Raw genomic sequence first — 12,194 nt, forward strand, 5'->3', positions numbered from 1 at the left:
ACATTTAGAATAATGATGTCAATTTTTTACAGCTGAATTTATTTCTAGTGCTTATATTTGGCTTTTTGACTCTTTCAAAACAATCAGCCTGCATTTATATAACTTTTATAAATAATAATCTAATTTGGGTCAAGTTAAGATATTAAAAGTTCCTTTCAGCATTGGAACTGTGGCCTAATTTTGGTAAATAATTTTCAATCTCACTAAATCCTAAATAGCTGTGTGACATAGGTTTTTTTTAATCATCAACTTAGTAAACTTTATTATAAATATGTATAAATCCAAATTTTAGGAAATTGTAAGTAAAGAAGAGATTTTAAAATCCAAAGAAAAGAATGTGTTAAGAATACAGTCATCACTCTGTATCTGTGGGAGATTGATTTCAAGACCTACAATGGATGCCAAAATCCAAGGATGCCCAAGTCCTTGGTATTAAATGGCATAGTATATGCATATAACCTCTGCATATTCTCCCAAATACTTAAAATCATCTCTAGATTACTTATAATACCTAATACAATGTAAATGCTAAATAAATAGTTGTTATACTGTATTGTTTAGGGAATAATGATGAGAAAAAAAGAGTCTGTACATGTTCAGTACAGATGCAATTTCTTTTGTCCAAATGCTTTTGAGCCACAGTTGGTTGAGTTTATGGGTGAGGAACCCACAGATATGGAGGGCCGACTGTACATTATCATTTATAGGAAAAATGTGAAGTATGCACGGGAATGATAAAGATCAAAATTAAGAGTGGGAGGAGGATGCAGTCAGGGTGCAGTACACAGGAGATTTCAACTCTTTTGGTAACATTTTCTTTCTTAAGCTGCATTTTTTTTCTTTTTTTTATGCTTTCTTGGATATCTGATATATATTTTTCTTAAGGCTGGTAAGGGATCAACCATAGTTTTTAATTCTGATGATTTTTTTTTTTTTAAACTGAGTTTTGCTCTTGTCACCCAGGCTGGAGTGCAGTGGCACAATCTCGACTCACTACAGCGTCTGCCTCCTGGGTTCAAGCAGTTCTCCTGCTTCAGCCTCCCGAGTAGCTGGGGTTACAGGCACCCGCCACCATGCCCAGCTAATTTTTGTGTTTTTAGTGGAAACGGGGTTTCACCATGTTGGCCAGGCTGGTCTCAAACTCCTGGCCTCAGGTGATCCACCCACCTCGGCCTCCCAGAGTGCTGGGGTTAGAGGTGTGAGCCACCATGCCCAGCCTGATGATCTATTGTAGGACTCAAATTACTTGATTCTTAGGGTGAACGAAGTTCACCTGTGCACCTATATTGCTGTTAGTTTGCGTGTGGTTTCAAAGAATATGCAAATACTGATCCATAAATGTGAGCTCCTCTGTCAGTTTGAGCCCTTCAAGAAACAGATGACTAGATGGTATTAGACATGCAAGAGATTTATTGGAGGAACTCACTTGTGTAAGACAAAGGGGAGGGAGTAGGAGTAGGCGGGGAGAGCCTTCAGACTACCGTAAACCTAACACCTGTGATAAGAGAGGGAAGGAGGATTGGTAGGAGGAATCTCAGACTGTTGATGCAGTCCTACAGAAGGTTGGGCCAGGCTGATGGGGAGTCCTCGAGCCAAAGTTGCCAGCCAGAGGAGTTTGTGTTGCTTGCACTCATACCATCACTGTGCCATCCAAGGCAGGGAGCAGCCCTGGGCCTTGCAGCTAATGTAGTGGTGAATCCAGAGGGATGGCATCTAGGACTGCCAGTCAACTGGGCTTCCTGTTCCAGATTTCTAGATCTGCCAACATCCACCTTTTTGCACCACATAGATCTGTCTCTTGCAGGTTTTGGGAGCAACTCCTCCATGGTTCCATGTACATCTCTCAGAAGGTGGAGGTTGGTCGTGTGATCCGTAGCCGTTTTCCCTGAAGGACCAAAACATACTCATCCTCTTTGTCTTCCACTGCAAATTTTGAGCAGCTTATAATTAATTAAGGGGAAATAATTCCAGGTAGGAAAGCTGTTTCATCATGTAGCAATATGTTAACCTTTACAGGCACTGAGAAGAAGCCTAACAGAAAAGAGCATCCTTCTCTTAAAGCCTTCCCTTGAGTAATCAATTCCAGTTACTTGGGCTAGTTTTCAAGTGATTTACAAAGTTGGTAGAATAGAAGTTTACCTTATTTATTTATTTATTTTTTTACCTTTCCCTTTCACCACTTAACTCTGATCTTTCTCTTTTTCTGCTTTTCTTGCTCATGTTTTGGCTTATCTAAAATCTAATGTACCTTAGCCCAGTTTATACACCACCTAAAAAATGAATGAACCGTAGTATGATGTTTGCCTGGCATCTTGTCAGGGCATTTGGTAATACTGCCTTGAAGTTGTTCCACCTGCTGAGTCACTGGCACTACCTCCTGCTACAACCTGTGGTTTCCATAGTGATGTCTCAGTGACTTTCACACAACAGAACCTGACTGGTTAAAGACCTGAGCTGTTTTCTGTAATTAAAGTCTTACTCATCTAGAAATGGGAGCATGGTTTTGATCATTTTGAAATGCAACTTTACGAGTAAAATCTTATGAAATAAAATGCACAGATATGTTTTAAGGACTGAGGTTGTTAGGGTAGAATCCTGAGAAAGAAAGTAAGGATGGTGGCAACATGAAAGGGTTACTAATGGAAATGAAGAAACATAAGTAAATACAAAGGATTTACAGTAGCCCTTCAGGTAAGAAAAGTTACATCAAATGCTTTGTTATTAAGTCTTGCCACTTGGTCACTGTTTTGACCCTTCTCTTTGATGGACCCAGAGAAAATAGGTTGCTATGCAATCTGTTCTTTTATATTCCCCATTCATCATCGTATTTTTAGAGAAAAGGAAGAGAAAAGACTTAAGGATTATCATGGGCAAGAAGAGTTAATCAGCAAATCAAGACATCTTAGGGAACATTCGTGGTCAGCTTGAATGTTTGAGCAATAAATTCAAAATTGATTGCTACCCAGTGAACATCAGTAATTCATACAGGGCCTTAAAGTCCCATATTAGAAAATACCAAATCAGTAATTAATTCCAGTGACAGGGATTTTGAAACATGGATCAGTGTTTTCTAGTTTTGGGGTATTGTGACACTCCTAATAGTGCTAATGGTGCATACATTTTAAACATTGTTTGCTTTGATTCCCTTCCCTTAAAGTTATTTAAATAGATTAAGTCAGGGCCAGGAACCTGGATGAATTAATGATTTATTGAATGAGCATTTTTTCATTTAGTCAACATGTATTGAGTCCCAGCTAGGTGCCTTTTTAAGTCAAAGGCAATACCAGCTTCGTGGCCAGATGTTTTCACAAGCATTGAAGCCAGTATCCAGAAATGAGCTCATTATTTTGCTCCAACCCCTAAATTTCATCTCCTGTGTTCCCTGTCTCTGCATGACACACCATCCACAGAGATAGCCAAGACACAAACTTGGGTGTAAGGGCACAAGTTTTATTAAATTAATACTAGTAACAATTGCAGCTAACGTTTATCGGACATCTACAACACTGCAAATGCTTTACATGCACTTAATTTAATTTTCCTAAGAACCACAAAAGGAAGGTCCTATTATAATTCATATTTAGTCTCAGTACTGTGCACTGAATCTATAAAAGATTCTAAAAGAGCTCAGTCTCAAAGGAAATAAACATGAAAACAAGTAATTGCAGTACATTATGATGTCTTAGCAGGATACTATAGTAGTGCCCAAGAGGAAAGCCTGACTTCCTGCTGGGGAAAGAAGCCCTTCAGAGGTGAATGGCATTTATCAAACACCATTTGGTTCTGGGATATTGCATGAGTGAGTAGAAATACAGTAGGGCTGTTTTCAAAATCTGTGATCCGTCATTCAGATATGGCACTATTAATGAAAGAAACTTCCAGCAATCTGTATCAGAAATTCATTATCTTAGGTCAAATAATATACATTTGTCCCTTGTATACATGGGGGATGGATTCCAGGACCCTACAACCCTGTCCTGCATATACCAAAATCCATACATTCTCAAGTCCCCAAAGTCGGTTCTGTGGAACCCCTGGGTATGAGAAAGTTGGGCCTTTGTATATGCATGTTTCACATCCCATGAATGCTGTATTTTTTATCTGTTTGAAAAAAAAATTGTGCATAAGTAGAGCTGTGCAGTTCAAATCCATGTCATTTAAGGGTCAACTATAAGATTTGGGCTAATATTCTCCAGAGAGATAAGCAACTTACGGGATAGAACTTTCATTAGGGTGCTTAAGATTAATGGATCAGAAAGCACAAAATATAGATCTAGGGGGTCTTAGGGCACAGGATAAGAAAGGGCAAGTATTAGGTAAAAATGAAGGTGGGTGTGAGAAATGCAGGCACGGAGCCAGAGCTGAGTGTGCTGCAAATCCTGTGGCTGGATGGGACCATGACAAGATCAGCCAGCAGCAACAGAAAGTAGGCTCACAGCAGGTGTACACACATACCCGTGCATACCGAAAGGAACAGAGGGCAAGCCAGCAGCAAAATATATACATTGTAATACACATACACACACACACACACATATATATCCTCTGCTCTTTACCCACCGTAATTCATCCACCCAAGGAGAAAATCAGTTTTATCTGTAGGGCCAGCTTTAAAAATAGGCCTAGCTTTAAAAATAGGCCTGGATGATTTTATGATTCCCTCTTCTGCCTTCAGTGAATAAAACATCTTTACTGCAATTGAACACAAAGATTTAAAATACAATGGTTAGTTGAGTAAATAGTTTTCTTGTAGACTGGGGATCATTTTGTTACAGGGAATGATATTTTCCTTAAGGCATTTCAAGCAGTTTGTGAGCAGGAATCTCACACAGAAACCCAAGTACAGGAACCCCAATACAGCTGGGCCAGACATCCGGGACTCTGGAGGTGGACACTAGATAGTCACAAAAATGAGACTTTTTGTGCCTCTATTCTGTGCATTCTCTACTAATTATCTTGTCCTTGCTCATAATTTCTACTCTTCCACAGCTTCAGCTCTTCATGTCCCAAAATGGCTGCCCCAGACTGACTTGACATCACTTTGCAGTTCCAGTGCCCCATCAGTTAGTTATCCACTTACCTCTCTGTCTTTCAATTTCAGTTCCTAAGATAAGAAAACTTAGCTAGAAATGTGTATTTAGGGGAAGGGTCTTTTGTAGCAGTGTTCCATCACAGGCCCTGGTTAGCAGCTTTCAGATGTCTACCTTTGACAGCTGTCTTAGCTTGGGCTAGAAGTAGGGGGTCTTCAAAATGAGCCATGGGTAGGCAAGCCTATAAAATGCTTAGTACATATCAGTTAATCATCAAAATAAATAGCAATACCAAATCAGTATTTTCACATGGGGAGGGAGGTGAAGAAACTAAGGAGTAAGTAGCACAAGTGGCCTTGAGTCAATAAAGGGCACTGGAAGAGGGGCAAATGTTAACTTTATTTCCACTGCCTGTTTTCCTAGATCCATAATTCTAGGCCTCCTGATATACACCCCAAAAAACAGCTCATAGGCTCAGTCTTGCCTCTGGTGCTACTGAATGAAATAAGTATAATGAGGGCTTGGAATCCAGTTAAGCTCACTAGACCCTCCGTGTCTCCCAGGTCTGGGTGTAGACCCCAATTGCCATTTTTTCTCCAAGTGGCTCCACCGTGAGCCCCTATGTTGAGTAGTGTCATGGAACCCTGACTAGCTCCTACCAAATCTGCTTCCTCATGGCTGCCAGCCATGCCTGGCTTATTACTGGCATAATGGACACTTTGGTATATGTCTTTCCTGGTTCCTAAATTGAACTACCACACAGAACCCTCCCTCTGTGCTCTGGCCAACCACAGATGAACCCCTGAATTCTGCCCAAACTTGCAAAACCACACTGCTGAGAGTACTGCAGACATTCCTGGTAAATGCAACCCTTAATTGGCCAAGCAAGAGCTGAGGTCTTAGCATGCATTGCACCCGAGAAGAACACAAATTTTGCAAACTTCATAATTATCTCAAAGGGAATTTTATCTTCACTTTAGCAGGGATGAAATAGAAGCTTTATACAGAAGTGTTGCTCTCCAGCTAACACATTCAGGAAGCCTCGCTTTGCATCATTTATGAAGGTTTTTGTTGGGTTTAACACCTTGAACTTCCTTATGAAGAAACTTGTTTCCTTCAAGGACTTATTAATGAAAACATCACACAAAAGTTCCCTTAAACAACTAGAATTGGGAGGAAGATAAGCCCAAATATTGCGTTTGGCATGACAATACATGTTCCGCAAAGCTATTCTCAAAATTTCTAATTTTAATTTTAAAATTCACTTGGATTTATGTGTGTTATTACAGCATATAGAATCCCAAATATAAGAGTTTCAAGCTCGAATATAAGTACTCAGTAATTAGAACAAATATATTTGAGTTTAGTTTCAACTCTATAGGAAAATAGGTCAGGAAATTAATTTGTAAAAAGCAATCTTGTTAATTAGATTTCTTTCCAGGTGAAATATGAAGCTTTGAATAGCATTATCCAATCTGATTTATAATGAATGAATTCACTTTCAGCTGTAACAAAGAAATTTCCTATTTATCCATCTGGGACTTTCAAATCACTATTCATTTTATGAGAAAAAAATGTGAAATATGTTCTAGAGGAAATACATATCTTAAAATACTTTTACTAGCCACGTTTTGCTTAAGTTAGAGTAAATAAGGTAGAAGAAATTAATTGCTCCAAATCTGTTGGTACTCTGTAATAATCAATTATGCCCCTAGTAAGTGATTGTAGGGCAAAACACCTCTGAAATTCAGTCATGTCTTATGTCAAATGGGTATATGAAGGTGGGCACACCCACACCTTTAGAGCTGAGGATTTCTAATGAGACAATGCTGTGCCCTAGGCAAGTAGCAATCTTGACAAAGATATCTGCTTCAAGATCTAAGCATCAAAGTCAAGCGTAGGCCTGAGTGGTGTTTGTTATTTGAGTTACCTCCATCAGTGGAGGTAACTCATGGGCAGAGCTCCTTTGCTGCCCTTAAAAACATTTCTGAAATCTTTGGCTGAAATTCTACCCCTTTATTACCATACTACTTTTATAAATTATCATAAGCAGTGTGCATGAACATTTGTCCTTTCCCTGGCTGCACAGCATCTATTTTGATGGAATCTGTACTATGTAATTCTTGGAAATGATGCAGCCAGAGACTGCCTTTCCCCACTCCCTTAGGGACAAAGCCAATTGGGTGTTCCTGCCCAGGATGTTGCATCTGGGGTTAGTGAAGCCAGTGGACAGAGACAGCTTTGAAGTGACAGGGAGATGCATCTAGTTACAGCAGTGGCAGTCATGTCCATTGAGACATCCCAAACAGACCATTCCTGCAGTAGGACCTTGGCCTGGTTCCTTCTCCCTCACCTTCCCTGGCCCCTATCAAATTTCTAGCCTTCAAATCCAGCCTTTCTGTCCAATCTTTGAGCCATTCTATACCTTTGCAACAAATTCCTTTTCTACTGAAGTTAGCAAAAGTCAATTTCTGATGCTGTAACCTAGATGTGTATAGTCCTTGGCCAATTAATTAACTAGAAACCTACCTTTTAGAAGTTACATTAGAGAGGGTTCTAATTAATTAGCTTTTCTTAAGTAAATCTTGCCTTCCTGATAATTATTTTTCTTAAAAAAATGATTGGTGGGGAATGCTGCAAAGAAGGTAAAGCCCTGTACTATCTTGATCTGAGTATCTTGCATATGAACTGCTTCTTCTGGTTTGGATAGGAATTTTTTTCCTCCTATTGGGGCTGTACATTTCCTTCTCTCTCTCTCTTTCTTTTTTCTTGGTAACTATGTCTTGTTCTTCCCAAGACCATTTTTTTTTTTTCTCATCTCCTGCCCCTTCCCACATTCCTACCACTGATGCACTAGCTAGCCCCAGTTGGCGAAGGAGGGGGGATTCTGCAGAAAGAAGGAGCACAAAGGAAGGGAAAACTTTAGTCAGCATCTGGGAAGGGGGGAAGGGGCAGGAAGGAAAGCCTGTCACATTTTTATTTTAGTAAATTTCACTATTCTACATTCCATGCCCAATTTCTGCTTTCCACTTCTTAGGATAAAGAAATGAGGAAAAATAGAAGAGGAATGGAAACCTTCTTGTCACAACTTCCTACCTTCAGTCCCTTATTTTCAACTAGACTACAGGGGACTGCATTGTTTATTGTTAACTTCTCAGCACATAAACAGCATCTACCACATGATCTGCTCAATTGAGTTTATTCAATAATTGTGATGGATCTCTTCAGCATGAAGAGGTCCACCAACATTCTTCCCACTGTTATCTCAAGCCGTCAATCCCTGCCTTCTCCAGCTGTCATACAGCCTACCTGCCCCGCAACACAATAGCATTCAGCCTCTGCCACCTGCCCTTGCAACATGTAGAAATTCCTATTCTATTGTCTTTGTCAGTTTTAAAAGAAAAAAGAAAGGAAAAAAAAAAAAAAGAAATTCCTATTCTAATTACATTAAGGCTTAAAATAAGTTCTTGTGAACTGGTTTGGAAATTTATCCACAATTTATATCTTGTTTGTTCATTGGAAAATATAGGGGCCTGGTGTAGTGGCTCATGTCTAATCCCAGAGCTTTGGGAGACCAAGGCCAGAGGATCACTTGAGGCCAGCAGTTTGAGAACACCCTGGGTAGCATAATAAGACCTTGTCTGTACAAAAGAAAATAAAATCCTAGGCGTAGTGGCATGCCTGTAGTCCTAGCTGCTACTCAGGAGGCTCAGGTGGGAGGATTGCTTGAGCCCAGGAGTTTGGGGCTGCAGTGAGTTCTGATCACACCACTGGACTTTAGCCTGGGCGATAGAGTGAGATCCTTTCTCTGAAAAAAAAAAAAAAAATATATATATATATAAAAATATATATGATATATTAAGATATATAATATATAAAATATTTTATGTATTTTATATATATATAATATATATATTTATGTATGCCACGAGTCAAACAGTGGTCTTACAAATAATCTCTCATAAGGTGATTTCAGGTAGGTTGTGAACTGCCTTTCCAGAGGAAGTCAAGTAGAAGAGTACTAATGTCAGCAGTGATGACTTATTAAGTAAAGGAGACTTCAGTTTAAAGTTGATTTGAGTTTCGATGAAGAAAATATTTTTATTTTCTTTATATTTGTATTATATTTATAATTGATTAATATATCAATGTACTAATAACTATTTCCATTCTTCAAATTCTCTATTCTTTAAATTCTGTCTTGAGCAGTAAATCTGCACCAGATAGCCGAAATGAATTTTAGTAAAATGTTTAAGAAGTATATTTGACAGTGCCAAAGAAGCTGTAGGGGACCCCCCAACTTGCAGACTCTGCCAACAACCATCAACATTCTTCCCCTCTGTCATCTCAGGCCATCTATCCCTGACTCTCATCCAGCAGCCATACATTTTACCTGCTCTGCAACACAATAGCATTTTTCTACTGGTTCACTTAGTTATTACCCAGACAGTAGACTTATACCTTTGGATGTCCTTGGCTGTCACTTCATCAAGTCACAAGGTCCTAAACATCTTCTAAACATCGTTCAATCTTTCCTCTTCTCTTCATCACCACTGCCAACACCCCAATCTAGCTCACCATCATCTCTCATTCAGACTATAGCAATGGCTCCCTAATCTGTCTTTTTATGCACATTTTGCCCCCTTTTAATTTGTTCTCCACTCTTTAACCAAAGTGATCTTTTTATTTATTTATTTATTTTTTATTTTTTTTATTTTTTTTTGAGACGGAGTCTCGCTTTGCCGCCCAGGCTGGAGTGCAGTGGCCGGATCTCAGCTCACTGCAAGCTCCGCCTCCCGGGTTCACGCCATTCTCCTGCCTCAGCCTCCCAAGTAGCTGGGACTACAGGCGCCCGCCACCTCGCTCGGCTAGTTTTCTGTATTTTTTAGTAGAGACGGGGTTTCACCGTGTCGGCCAGGATGGTCTCGATCTCCTGACCTCGTGATCCGCCCGTCTCGGCCTCCCAAAGTGCTGGGATTACAGGCTTGAGCCACCGCGCCCGGCCCAAAGTGATCTTTTTAAAAAGCAAATTTCTCTCACAACTCTCTTCTTAAAAAAATATTTCACTGGCTTGCTATTGCCATTATAATAAAGTCCAAGTTTTTAACCTGCATTATCAAGGCTCTACCCTCATGCTACACTCTTGGGTTCCATCTCATGCTACACTCCTCCTCTATGTCTATGGTGGATTTCTCTTAGTTCTTTGATGACGTTTTATTTTCTCCTGCCTTGAGACCTTCCACAAATGTCTCTGCCCTCACGGCTTGTCTCGCATTCTTCAGGTCTGCTCAAACATCATTTTCTCAGAGGAAACTCTCCTGACCCCACAGGGCGGGTATGTCTTTGTCATATAATACCATGGCACTTCTCTGCTAACTGCGAGCCCTAAGAGGACATGGACTATGCCTGTCTTATCCTCATTTGTCTTCTCCAATTCCTGACCTCTCTACTTTGTCACATCCACGAAAACTCCCTCTTTTGCCTATGCCCTGAGGAGATATTATGTTATTATTTTCTCATTTCAAATTCCTTTAGAGAAAAATATCCCACATTTAACATCCTACAGCCCTGAGGGTCGTGAGAGAAGTATCTAATCAACCTATTTCAACAATCCATTTTGGAGAGGTGGAATGGTATAGTAATTAACATAGTGGTCCCTCAAGTTAGACCTTGAGTTCAAATCCTGACTTTGCCAATGACAACAAGTGTGACTCAAGTAGATTGCTCAACCTCTAGTCATGACAGAGTTTCCTCATTTGTAAGACAGTAGAAATACTTACCTTAAAGGGTTGTTAGGATAATTAAATGAATTAATATATGTCAAACGGAACAGCACCTGTATATAATGCATGCTATGCAAGTATTTGCTATTATCATTTTGAACACAGACTCTGGGCCATACAGACTAGCAAAGTTAATTCTATGAGGGTAGGACTTATGGTGGCCTTGTTTATTTTGGTTTACTCAATGACTAGCACAGTGCCTTGCATTAAATAGTTGTACATTAAATATTTGTAGCAAGAATACAAGAATGAGTGAATGAATGGTCATCATTCATCAAATATCATAAAGGATAATAGCAGAAAAGATACCTAACCCTTATTAAGAAATTTCCGTAAACCTCCTGTCCTTATCTGAAAAATGAGGGAAATAATAGCTTTTTTACAGGACTGTTATGAGATTTCAGTGACAATTAAGTATGTAAACTGCAATACCAGTGCCCAGCACACTAAGCTCAACAATCACGGGCTTTTCTCTCTGCACTCAAAAGTTAGTAGGTCTAACTCTTTTCCTGGGTTCCAACATTAGGTTCTCAGTTTGGCGTCCTTGGATGTCCCCTTTATTATGGCATTTGTGACAAGATGATCTGTCTTCTCAACGTCCTATTGTTGTTATAAAATCTCTGCGAAAGGTCAGCAGCCTCCTCTGCCTTCCATATTAACCAGCACTTTCCCTGTCCAGAAGTTATTCCATCTTACGGATATTGAGAAGATAAATGGAAGTGATTAGAATGTACTTTCCAAACATAAAGCATTGTACTGTAGGAGTTTGTCAAAGGGGATTAATATTACCACATATCTGTAGAAGAACTTTATGAAGACCCTGTGTATCTCTCAACTTTAATGACTAAGATTGTAGATATGATAGAAATCTGTAAATAGCATGGAAAAGCAAATTTATTGAAGTCTAGGACAACTGCATTACCCAGCTGTATACAGTGTGTTCTTTCTTCAGAGGCTGCAATAAATGAAAAAGATGGTTGCCATAGAGATAAACTGTGCCCTTTGGCTAGCTGATTAGAAGACCATTTCAACCTAGTATAAGAGAATATATTTTGCCTGTAAGTGGTATTTACAGATAATTTCTATCACAGTTGTAACCCAAGTTTTTAAAGCTGAAATGTTAAACCTATAAATGTTGAATTCTATAAAGGCTTTTGTTCCTTTGGTAAAATTTATTTTAACATTTATGTGCTTTTTTTCCCTTGGAAAATGTGTTTTTAAAGTTCTTCCCCCTAGGATACTCTAAAAATCTTCCTTGAAATCTACTCTGCCACATAGGTGGCTTCATTTACTTTAAAGCTAATATTTTATTTTTTGAATCATTTGTCAGAGGCAATATGGTGTATCACAAAAGCTGCACCAGCACAGGAAATGCTTATGA

This window comes from Theropithecus gelada, chromosome 8, assembly GCF_003255815.1.
Source record: "Theropithecus gelada isolate Dixy chromosome 8, Tgel_1.0, whole genome shotgun sequence".
Taxonomy (NCBI): Eukaryota; Metazoa; Chordata; class Mammalia; order Primates; family Cercopithecidae; genus Theropithecus; species Theropithecus gelada.